The sequence below is a fragment of the Protopterus annectens genome, chromosome 9.part0 (genome assembly GCF_019279795.1).
Source record: "Protopterus annectens isolate FY-2018-M chromosome 9.part0, PAN1.0, whole genome shotgun sequence".
NCBI lineage: Eukaryota > Metazoa > Chordata > Ceratodontiformes > Protopteridae > Protopterus > Protopterus annectens.
In genome coordinates, this window is record NC_056743.1 from 88291665 (window position 1) to 88304148 (window position 12484).

Sequence of the window (12484 nt, forward strand, 5' to 3'; positions counted from 1 at the left end):
GTATTCAATATGCAGATTATTCCACTCTGATCTGCTCAGCCACCTCCCCATCTGAACTGCAAATCCTAACCCAAAATACGTTTACCATTATTGAGAACTGGCTCGCCAACCAACGCCTACTACTGAACCCCAATAAAACTAAACTTCTACTCTTCACCCCCACTAGTAGATCTGCCACACTTTCATTCTCTGTCATGTCTAACAATGGTACCACTATCTCCCCAGATCAACACACCAAACTTCTAGGGGTTATCATAGACAATAATCTCAAATTTGACCTACAGGTCAACAAAACCATACAGACCATCAATAAGAAGCTTGGATCACTGTATAGAAACAAGACATTTTTAACCCCACTGGTAGGACTGCAATTGCCCGGTCACACCTACTCTCTTCTCTTTTATATGCCTCGCCTGTACTCTCAAACCTCAACAAATTCGAACTAGGTAAGCTGTCCCATAGCTACAACCATATTGCCAGATTTGCCACTGGCTCCACCTATAGAACCCACCATTGCCAGAGCCTGAAACAACCTGAGTGGCTAGAACTGCCCAGCCTAATTCAATTCAATCGGCTCTTAATAGCTCACAAAATTCTGTACCACCCTGAGGATACCCCCTCACTTATAAATATTATTAAGCCATATAGCAACCTGAGATCCCTGCGGTCAGCCAACAAACTACTGGTCCAAACCTACAAAGCTAATAACTCTGCTGGTAAATCCCTATTTGCCATCTTAAAACCTGGAATTCATTGCCAAACTATATAACCCTACAATCCTCCAAAAGTCTCTTAAGAAAAAACCTCAAAGAGTATCTCAATGTGAACTGGCTTTGCCCATGTACCAACCCTGATTAAGTTATAAACTGAAAGCATAATCTGTAAATATTATAATGTGCAACTACGTCACCAAGCTCTATATCCAATCTGATGTCTCTTGCTTTTAATTGTGTCTGTCCATGAGAATTGTGAGTCCCTACTAGGGAACACTACTAATCCATTGTACATAATCACTTTGTTTTATATTTTCTAATGTTATCCAACGTCTTGTGTAATCTATGCAAGTTTGTCTATTTGGAGCTTTTCTCCCCAGGCCTCCACTGAAAATGGACATGTATCCAAGAATATCCCGGTAAACAAATATAAAATAAAATAAATAATTTTTTACTTATCTATTAAATTATCTGTATTGTCATGAACTATCCTCTTTATGTTGCTTTCTGTTTATTTTTTGAACAGTTAGTCTTCCCTGAGAAGTATTGTATTAGATTTTTTCAAGAGAAATTTAACTGTTTTTCTGAGAACTGTCCGTAATTCACCCATTAGTATATATGAACTATGATGGAGATTTCTCCCCAGGCCTCTCCTGAAAATGGGGTCTACCCACTGGACTTTCCCAGTCAACAAAGAAAAAAATAAATCATCTCTTTCCACTTTTATGTATATCTTTCTGCTTATGATATGAACATGAGCCTTAACTGCATAACTAAATTATCCTTTCAACTCAGGTAACCCTAAGCCACCTTGTTCTATGGGAGAATCTTCCTTTCTTCACTGCTTCATCTGATGTAATTATTGGATATATAGCAAAGATTTCAAATACATGATCTTTTGAAAATATTTATATCCAGTCTAATCCAGTTACTGCAACTTTGAGAATAATATGTATATTCTGTCAGATTCCCCTCCCAGATGTGAAGAAACAAACAGTTCATAGGTAGGTACTAGGTTATCGGCCCAAGGGCGATACAAGCCTAGCCATAAAGATTCCTTTGCTTTAGCCACCCAGAATTTTATTTACCTGTGCCCCTGTCGAGCAGAGCCACAGAACAAATGATACCTGGGGTAAATTTCCTAGTCCCCATCCAGTTGTCCAGATTTTTCTTAAACAGAGCCAGTGAGATGCTCTGTTTGACATGAATGGGCAGCTTGTTACATAGTATGGGAAGTCTCTGAGACAGGAACCTATCCCTCCAGCAAGTTCTGTTAATCGTGGTGACAAGGTTATGGTCTCTGGAGCATGTGGCCTGCAGGGATTGGGATTTTTGTAAGTGTAACATGTCCAATAGCTCTGGGTTTGACATGGCTTTGTATGTTAGGCAGAGATTGCCTCGGAGTAGACGATATGCAACAGAGTAGAGCTGGAGTTTAAGGCGATCTGCATAGGGCATCTGTTTAAGGCCGGTGATCCTCTTTGTGAGGTATTTCTGTGGTCTTTCCAGTTGCTGCAAATGTCTTGTAAGGTACACCCCAAACAGAGTGTTGTACTCTATAATGGGTCTAATGAGGGCTGAGTAGACGGGGACAATGACCTCTTTTTTCTGGATGAGAAACCTTTTCTGATGAGGTATGCCACATAGAAGGACTCTCTGACCACTGTGGCCATGTCGTTGTCAAAGGAGAGACTGCTGTCAACCTGTGTCCCTAGGTCTCATATCACACTTTCAGTGTTGAGTGGAGAACTGCCTATGTGATAATTCGCTGACACAGGGTTTTTCCCAAAGGGGATAACTATGCATTTTTTGGCATTGAGCTTAAGACTGTGGTTTTGACACCAGGCATCTGTCTCAGCAAGGCCCTTCTGTAGAATTTCCACATCCTTAGGGGATTCAATAATGGCCCCCAGTTTGCAGTCATCTGTGAACTTTGTTAGCCATAAGCCTTCTGTGTTGGCTTGGACTTCCAAGAAGTAGATGCCGAACAGCAGGGGACCTGGACTGAACCCTGTGGTACTCCACTTGTCAGTGGTCTGGAGACAGCTTTGGAATTGGCTACTTTCACTGTCTGAGTTCAGTCGGTGAGCCAGTTGGCCGCCCACCACATGCCATAGGGGTTTATGCCCAGTTTCATGAGTTTATCAATAATAGGGGTTGGGAGGGTGGCCTAATGGTTAAGGTGTTTGCCTTACAAACACAAGTTGCAGGGTTTGAGTCTTACAAGAGATAACTGGCTAGGCTTAAAATGGCTCGCAAGGGCAGTTAGCTTAGTACTAACCTATGAACTAGAGTGGGAGATGGTGATGAAGGCCTTGGCCAGATCTAGGTAGGCTGTGTGAACTGCCCAACCCTCGTCCACGGCTTTGGTGACTGCTTCAAAGAAGTCAATCAGGTTTAAGAGACATGATCTGCCTTTCACAAACCCAAACTGGGTGGGGTCCAGAGTTTGCAGGTTACCTATGTCTTTGTTTATAAGTTCCATGATAATACGTTCCATGGCCTTGCAGATCAGACTCATCTTTCAGCAAATATTAACATTTACCCTAAGAAAGTTCACTGACTGTCTTTAAACTAAATTATAGACTGTTCTGTTAAATCCATCAAAAATAGTAGGACTGATGGGGAGGCTACTATTTCTTATTCATTTTCTTCTGTTTCAAACTATTTTTCAGCAAACTACTTGCCACTGTACCTTTAAATGTTGCATTTCTCTCAGAAAAGATTGCTTAGAACACTCCAGATCAACTGCATTAGTGTGTGAATATAAGTCTCCAGGAAAAAGCAGTTAGCAATGAGAAAAAACTAAAAACTTTGCAGATGCATGAAATAATCTTTGTAAATTTCACTCAGAGCATAATATAAAGAATCTTTAAATGTAAACAGTCACACAGACACATACAAAAAAAAAGAGAAGTGATCTATATTAAAAATGCAGAGTGCAAATAGCTATGCTACAGGATATATTTAGAAAGAACTGAGCATGTGAATTTAATAAAGAAAGGGTTTCAGGATAGTTATTCAGTGGAATATCTGAGACAAAGGAAAAGAGGAGTATTTACATTAATTCAAGGCAACAGCAAGATACAAGAAAATGACGGCACTGGCAAAAAGTATAAGTCCAAGTAGCTTAATGCAACAATAACAATCCTTAAGCTCTTTCGCCCTGACATTCAGGACTTTCTCAGAAGTATAACAAACGTTCATTACCCCTTCTTAAAATATCCCAACAATATAATGTGACACCCAGTTCATTCATAAATTAAAGAGATATCACATTTCATAACTTATTTAAAAAAAAAAAACAAGAACATGTTCATTACTTTATATTCCCTTTAAAATTTCCAAATCATTACCTGCACTAAAATTTCAGCTGAATCAATCAACCAAAAAGAGAAAGTTAATTCTTTCTTTTAAGATTCACCTATCCAAACTCTTTAATTTCAATAGGCAAGCTATAGAACATTGTTGGTTTAAACCTGGGTAAATGAAGGCATTAAGATATAACTGCAAGTATAACTCCCTTGTTTCTAGGTGTACAGCTTGAAACCCACTCCTAACATTCGCAGCAGTCTGTTCCAGTACAGAAAATCTAAAACAAAGTTCTGTGTTACTTATGAGATGCCTTTAAACATCTCCCTTTACCAATTTTTGTACATGTTTCCTGGTCATCCCTAAGTTTACCCCAATTCTTTTCCATCACCCATTTTATTAACAAGCTATCATTATTAAATATTGTAATACAGGAATAATTATAGGAGTTAATTGTTTTATTCAAATTCTAATGCTGGTCCATATATCCCTGATCACCTCTTAATATAGGTTTAAAACACCCTGTTTGTCTTTTGACAACAATTTCCTTTCTAAGTTTTCTAACCACTGATTTAGAGTAACCTCTTTTTTAAACATCCCTTCCATGAGCTTACACTCCCTAATGAAATCTGTCTCTTTAGTAACCATACGAGCTGCTCTAACAAACTGTTTTTTTTATAATGGCTCTTTTTTGGTTTATTGAATGCATACTGTCAAAATGAAGAATACTATTAGAGTATGTTGGTTTTCTAAAATATTCGCAATATAAATCATATTGTCAAAATCTTTCTCCAACCATAAATCCAAGAAGGCTATTTTACTTTTATCATATTCTGGTTTAAATACAAAAACAATCTGTAGTCCCATTAATAAACTCTATAGATTCATTCATACTATTCTCTATCTGTCTCCAAACAAGAAAGATGTTATCCAGGTATCTAATGCAAAATTTAACGGCATCCCTATATGGACCATTCAAAATGAATTCCCTTTCCCAGTAAAACATCACAGGGTTGGCAAATAATGACCCACAGTTGGACCCCATAGCTATGCCTGTTACTTGCAGGTAGTAGTTCCCCTCAAATAAAATAATTCTTTAAAATAATTTCCAACATTTCCTCATACGTGCTAATCCTATCCTGGGGAATGTTTTTTTTTCTCTCTCAAGAGCTCAATAAACCAGTTTATACCTAATTCTTGTGGCATTACAGAATAGAGGTCTTTAACATCAATAGTTACCAACAGGTCATCTTAATAAAACTCTAACATGTTTAATCTCTCCAAAATAATGCACCTATATCCACCTTTTCTGTATTGAAGGTGTAATTATTAGAATCAACATTAAGTTCCAAAAAACTATTTAACCAGTCATTCAGTTTAGGTACATTATTGCCATGCGGGATTTGACTTACCAGACAAGCCCGATTTTCAGAGCCACTCAATCCAGCCAAATTGGGAGAAACAGAGTTCCCAGCAGGATGTAAAGAAGCCAGGTTACTCCCCGGAACTGTCTGCTGTAAAGCTCCTAGTTCCAACCGTTGGGTTAAATGTCCAATGAGGGTTGTTAAATCTCCAATAGCCCCCTGTAACTTGCCGATATTACTGTTCTCTTCAAACAATGGAGGGGAACTGCCGATAGTTTCATCTGGTCCTTCAGTAGCCATGGAATATCTAACTCTGTAATTTCCACAAAAAAGCCATTAGGCACAAAACTATGACCACCACCAAAAAACCCCGAAAAGGTCCAAGAAAAAGACACAAGGAAATGACGGCACCGGCAAAAAGTAAAAGTCCAAGTAGGTTGTACTTATGACTTCTCACCAGTACAGAAGAAAAATATTTGACATTTTTGAAAATGAAATATATGTACTGATAAGTCTTAATTAGGTTAATGTGTCATATAAAAGGATTAGGCAACAACTTAATGTGTTTATTGAAGGAAGAATTACAATAGATGACTTTAACTATCTGACTATGTCGTCCCCTATTACACCTGTGATTTTCGGTATTCCAAAAATTCACAAAAGTGTTGAAACCCCTCCTATGAGACCAATTGTAGATGGTAGGGGTTCTATCGCAAGTGCCTGTGCCAAATGCTTGGACACTAAACTGAAGCATCTTCTATTAGATGAAAAACAGGTTTGTAAGGTCACCTGGCATTTTTGGAGAGATTAAACATGTTAGAGTTTTATGAAGGTGACCTGTTGGTAACTATTGATGTTAAATACCTCTATTCTGTAATACCACAAGAATTAGGTATAAACTGGTTTATTGAGATCTTGAGAGAAAAAAAAATCCCCCAGGATAGGATTAGCACGTATGAGGAAATGTTGGAAGTTATTTTAAAGAATAATTTCATTTTATTTGAAGGGAACTACTACCTGCAGGCAACAGGTGTAGCTATGAGGTCCAGTTGTGGTTCATTATTTGCCAACCTTGTTGATGGTTTACTGGGAGAAGGAATTCATTTTGAATGGTCCATATAGGGATGCTATTAAATTTTACATTAGATACCTGGATGACATCTTTCTTGTTTGGGACCAACGAAGAATGGTTTGAATAAATTTATAGAGTTTATTAATGGGACTACAGATTTTTTTGTATTTAAATCAGATTATGATAAAAAAATAAAATCATTCTTGGATGTATGGTTGGAGAAAGACTTTGGCAATATGATTTATATTACGAATATTTATAGAAAACCAACAAACTAATAGTATTCTGTTTTTGACAGTATGCATCCAATACACCATAAAAGAGCCATTATAAAAGGCCATTTTGTTAGAGCAGCTTATATGGTTATTAAAGAGACAGATTTCATTAAGAAATGTAGGCTCATGGAAGGGAAGTTTACAAAAAGAAGTTACCCTAAATCAATGGTTACAAAACTAAGAAAGGAATTTGTTGCTAAAAGACAAACAGGGTGTTTTAAACCTATATTAAGAGGTGACCAAGGACAATGGACCGGTATCAGAATTTGAATAAAACTATCAACCCCTATAATTATTCATTTATTATAATATTTAATAATGATAGCTTGTTGATAAAATGGGTGATGGAAAAGAATTAGAATATACTTAGGGATATAAGAAGGGGAGATGTTTAAAGGACCTACTTGAAATGCACCCTAACAGCACACACACTAACTTTAAAGGTATGAGTAAATGTGTTTTTTGTAAACAGTGTAAATACATTAAAGTGGAGAAAAGATGTACCCTTGTGAACGAAATCATCCCAGTAAGGGGTAACTTTAACTGCTGTTCCAAATATGTGGTATACATTGCTATGTGCCAGGTCTGTAAAGCATTCTACATTGGCAAGACTGAACGGATGCTGAAATAATTCATCTATGAGCATGTACACGATATTAATAATAGGAAGAGCACTAATGCTTTAGCCAAGCATGTCATTAATAACACAGAACATTTTTTTAGATTTTCTGCACTGGAACAGACTGCTGCGAATGTTAGGGGTGCGTCCCAAGCTTTACGCCTGGAAACAAGGGAGTTATACTGGCAGTTTTATCTTAATGCCTTCAGTTACCCAGGTTTAACCGAACAATGTCCTATATCTTCCCAATTGAAATTAAAGAGCTTGGATAGGTGAATCTTAAAAGAAAGAATTAACTGTCTCTCTTTGGTTGATTGATTCAATTGAAATTTTAGTGCAGATAACAATTTGGAAATTTTAAAGGGGATATAAAGTAATGAACATGTACTTAAGTTTTTTAAAGTATGAAATGTGATATCTCTTTAATTTATGAATGAACTCTGAGTCACATGATATTGGTGGCAGGATATTTTAAGAAGGGGTAATGAATGTTTGTTATACTTCTGAGGAAGTCCTGAATGTCAGGATGAAAGTGCGTAAGGATTGTCATTGTTGCATTAAACTACTTGGACTTTTACTTTTTGTACGTGCTGTCATTTTCTTGTGTCTTGCTGTTGCCTCGGACCTTTTTTTTTTTTTTTTTTTTTGTGGTGTTCGTAGTTTTGTACCTAATGGCTTTTTATGGCTTTTTTGTGGAGATTACTTATATTAATTGCAAGAGGAGCTCCAATGGTGACAGAAGATGATAAAAAATATAATAATATTAGATTTGTGACACTAAAGCGCTACTAGCAAGGGGGGAGGACTACACTGTTATGTATTTATATTCCACCTTTTTATTGTGTTCTGCTTGTTTAATACTGTATTTTAATTATGTAAACTAAACTGCACTGTTTGCACTGTATTTCTCTGCATTACTGTACCTGTTAAATCATATTTGTTGCTATTTTCACTGTTGCAAGGCCTTTTATTGCCATTTTCACCACTTGCAAATTAATTGTTGCTATTTTTCACTGTTTGCAAAGCATCTGTTCTGCTTGTTGTTTTCCCACCAAGCAGTGTTTTAAATAACTGATTTGTTTGCTGTTTAAAACATTTAGTGTCTCTTTGCTGTTTTCTGCTGTTTAAAACATTTTTTAGTGTTTTCTGCCTAAATTAGTGTAGTTAATAGCTACGGCATATATGAATGTGATACTTTGTTAAATAAATTCTAAAATGAAGGAGGGGGATATATAACAGCTTAAGGGTTAAGAATTACATTTCTGTTAACATATGCAGATGAAATTATAATAGTCAGCCAAAACAGCTCAGCTGGGAGAGCATTAGACTGAAATCTGAAGGTCACTGGTCCGATCCCGGCTTTCAGCATTATCTTTGGATGGTACAGTGGTGCAGCGGTAGCGTTGTCACCTCACAGCAAGAGATACTCCAGTTCAATTCTCGTCTGGAGTACCTTCTGTGCAGTGTCTGCATGCTCTCCTTGTGTTTGTGTGGTTACTCTGTTTTCCTCCACATTACAAAGACATGCATCTGGAGTGTTTCTCTTGGGGCCTCCACTGAAAACTGGCTTTATTCCAAGTCAGACTTTCCCGGTAAACAAATGTTAAAAAAAAATAAATAATAACTGCAAAAAACAAAATTTGGATAGAAGAAGTAATAATTTGCACCATTTAGTGTCTAGAGATGATAGTGATGGTTTTAAATAAAGAGAAAAGTAAAGGTTTAGGTAATGTATTAAAGATCGGGGGTATATATTTTACAATAAATTACATTTCTGTGTTGGGTATAAAATTTAGGACTAAAGATGCAAGTAGACTTCAATGGGGGAAAAGCAATAAAAGAAATAAAACAAACCTATCTTTTCTGGTGAACATATAAATTATCATTCAGAAAAAGGCTTATTTGATCAATTTAGTAGTGATGGGAAATATAGGATACTTAAGTGCATTTATGTTGCCTACAGTATTTGAAAAGGAATTATTGCAGATAATTGATCTGAAGTAGTTAACTTAATTTGTGCATCAACCTATGGGTCTTCCGGTCCATATCGGATCCGAGCCGGCAGTTTCCAACAGCTGAGATCTGAGCTTCAAGCTGCTCCCCCTACCCATAATCCCCTGCCATCCCTACCTGACCTCAGATCTAGTTTGCCACGGTTGAAGCCAGCAGCTTGATCTTTGAGTTCCAGGCATTGGGCAAGACTTTGTGAGGAAATTTTTTTTTTTTCTTATCTTTCCTGTCAAAAAAGTGTTGTGTGTGTGTTTAGCTTCCCCTTGTAGTTTTCTTCGCTACAAATTTTAATTTTAGCTTATTTCCCCCCCCCTCGTGAGAGCGTTAGGGTGTGTGTCTGTGTGTGATTGGGGCCTAGTGTGTGTGTCTTTCTTAGTATAATGTCTGAGGCCACAAAGACATTCTTTGCTAAATGTACCGAGTGTGGCCATAAGCTATCCCCAGCGGATGGCCACACTCGGTGCATTTTGTGCCTTGGGGCTGAACACCTCTCCTCTGGTTGCACTATTTGTGTGGTGTTCAACCCCAGGCCACTTAAGGACCGGAGGTCAAAATTGATTCTGGCAGGACTTCTGCCCCCGGACTTGGCTCCGACCTCCGGTCCCCCCGTGGTGCCTGCCGCAGCTGCGGCAGTACCCACGACTGCTTCCCTTCCCCTGGCCGGGACTCAACCTCCCACCTCGGGCCAGGAGGATAGGGAAGCCCAAAAAGAGAAGTGCATGGGGAAGCACCACAAGCGGCGGGCCGAGGCCTCTACATCGGCCCCCAGCTAAGCGGGCTTCTCCCTCCAAGACCTCTGAGCCTTTTCCTTCCCGGCCCCGGTCACCTTGCTTCTCACCAGGACCGGAGGAGGAAGAGGCCCGGTCTCCCTTGAGGTCATCGAGGTGGCACTCCCATCCCACCTCGGTGGCCTCGTCCAGGTCCACCAAAAGCTTAACGGATGCAGATTTGGACCAGATGATGAGAAGATTCCTCCAGACCCAACTGCAGATGGGAGTGCTCATGCCTCCCCCCCCTCTGGGGGGGAGCTCGACCCCCTTTTTCACCCTGATAGCTCCTTCTCCAACCCGCTTCCTGGGTTTGGAGTCCTCGGAACCGAGTGGCGTTGGAGCTAGGGGTGTGTCGGCGCCGATAGTATCGGGTACTTCAGCGCCGACAGTGCCCTCAAGTCTGTCGGGTCCCTTTTTGGTGGATCTGAGCTCTCAGAGCCGACAGCTGAGCTTCGGATCTGAGGGTGTCTGTGTGCCTTCGGCTCCATCCAGGTCGGAGCATACTGGCCCGTCGGATCCAATGGCATCGGCCCCGATCCGCTCGTCGAATCCGAGGGAGGGTTTGCTCTCAAATCCCAGAGAGAGAGCAGCTCTCCTTCAGCTTTTGACATGGTGGAGAGGGCTCTGTCGAGGGATTCCAGGCCCCCGGCCACAGCTACGGCTCCACCCCGCACTCCCTCTCAGTTGGCTCTGACTTCTATCACCCGGCCCCAGGGACAGCCTGCTCTAACGTCTCAGGTAGTTCCCTTGTTGGGACATGATGAGCCTGGTGAGGCCTCCTCAGACAGCCCCCCCGAGGAGGTCCCTCACAAGTGCAAGTGCAAAAGGAGGCACTTGGACTCCCCTGAGTCCTTGACCGAGGACACAGATTTGGAGGAAGGGGAAGGCTCCCCAAGATCAGCCCCCGAAGACGTCTCCTTTGGAGTCATCATGGAGATGCTCAGAATAAGGGGAGGGTAGTCCGCCCCAAAGCCCACCTCGGACAAGTCTGTGTTCCTGGAGGCATTTGAAGCAGGCCCGTCTACCTCTTGGGTGTCCCCTCCAGCCAACCCCCTGGTAGACCTGATCACTACCAGGGCGTGGAAGGAGCCGGACACTGTGGAGCCCATCCCGAAGAGACCTGATAGGATACTTAGCCCTCCCTCTGACAGAGGGCACTGGAGTAAGGGATCCCCGGTAGATGCCATGTTGGTGGCGGCAGCCACCAAGAGGGAACTGGCCCAAGAAAGTCCCTCGGTCCATCCTCCTAGCAAGGAGTCTCGGGCAATGGACCGCCTTGGGAAGCGAGTCTTCAGTTCATCTACCTTCTCGGTAAGGTCACTGAACTACATGGCACATGTCATACGGCTCCAGCGAGACCTTATTAAAGAATACGCTGGGTCGCCCTCGGAGTCCATGTCGGCGGAGGACAAGCAGCTGTACTCTTCCCGAATGGCCACTCTTAGGTCTATTTCTAATACCTCTATGCGGCTACTATCCCATGCTATGGAAGGAGCCGCTAGAGCTAGCGGAGCGGGCGTCGTCATGAGGTGACAGGCGTGGCTCCGCCACTGTGATTTCGTGGAACCCTTTAAGGCATCGTTCGCTAATGCCCCATTTGATGGTTCTGCCCTCTGTGGCAAAACCATATGCGAAATGTTAGTCCAGAGCGAAAAGGACGGGAAGACATTGTCTGCCATCGGAGTCCGCTTCTCTGCTCCCCAGAGGTCTTTCTCCAAGAACCAAAAGGGACAGAAGAAGATGTGGTTCCGGAAGTCGCAACAGTCCCGTGACTCTCCGGACACTCAGTCTTTCCGAGGCAGAGGAGGACAGGGTGGACGCCGCCCTAGGGGCAGAGGGGGTCCGAGGAGTTTTGGGTCCAGAGAATCGTTCTCTGATCGGTCCACGCAGCAACCCTGAGGGGTTACCCGACTGCTCCACTCTGGAGGCAGTCAGGGGCATTTTTCGAGGCACCTGGCAGCTTGGGAGTCCATCACGACAGATCGCTGGGTGCTTCGTATCATATCCAGAGGCTACCAAATCCCGTTGCTTCATTCCCCTCGCAATCCCAGATTTCTCCCCAATGTCCCCCCTGATCAGAGGGAGGCCATGGCTGCGGAAATCCAGCAGCTGCTAGAAAAAAGAACCATTCAGCACGCCCCCCCCAGACCAGTTCAGATTGGGCTTTTACTCCAGGTTCTTCTTGGTGCCAAAAAAGACAGGGGACTTAAGGCCAATCCTCGATCTATCCCTCTTGAACCTGTCAGTAACCAAAGAAAAGTTCCGTATGGTCACACTTCAATCCATTCTCTCCCTCTTGCAGGAGAATGACTAGATGTGCTCTATAGACCTCAAGGATGCGTACTACCA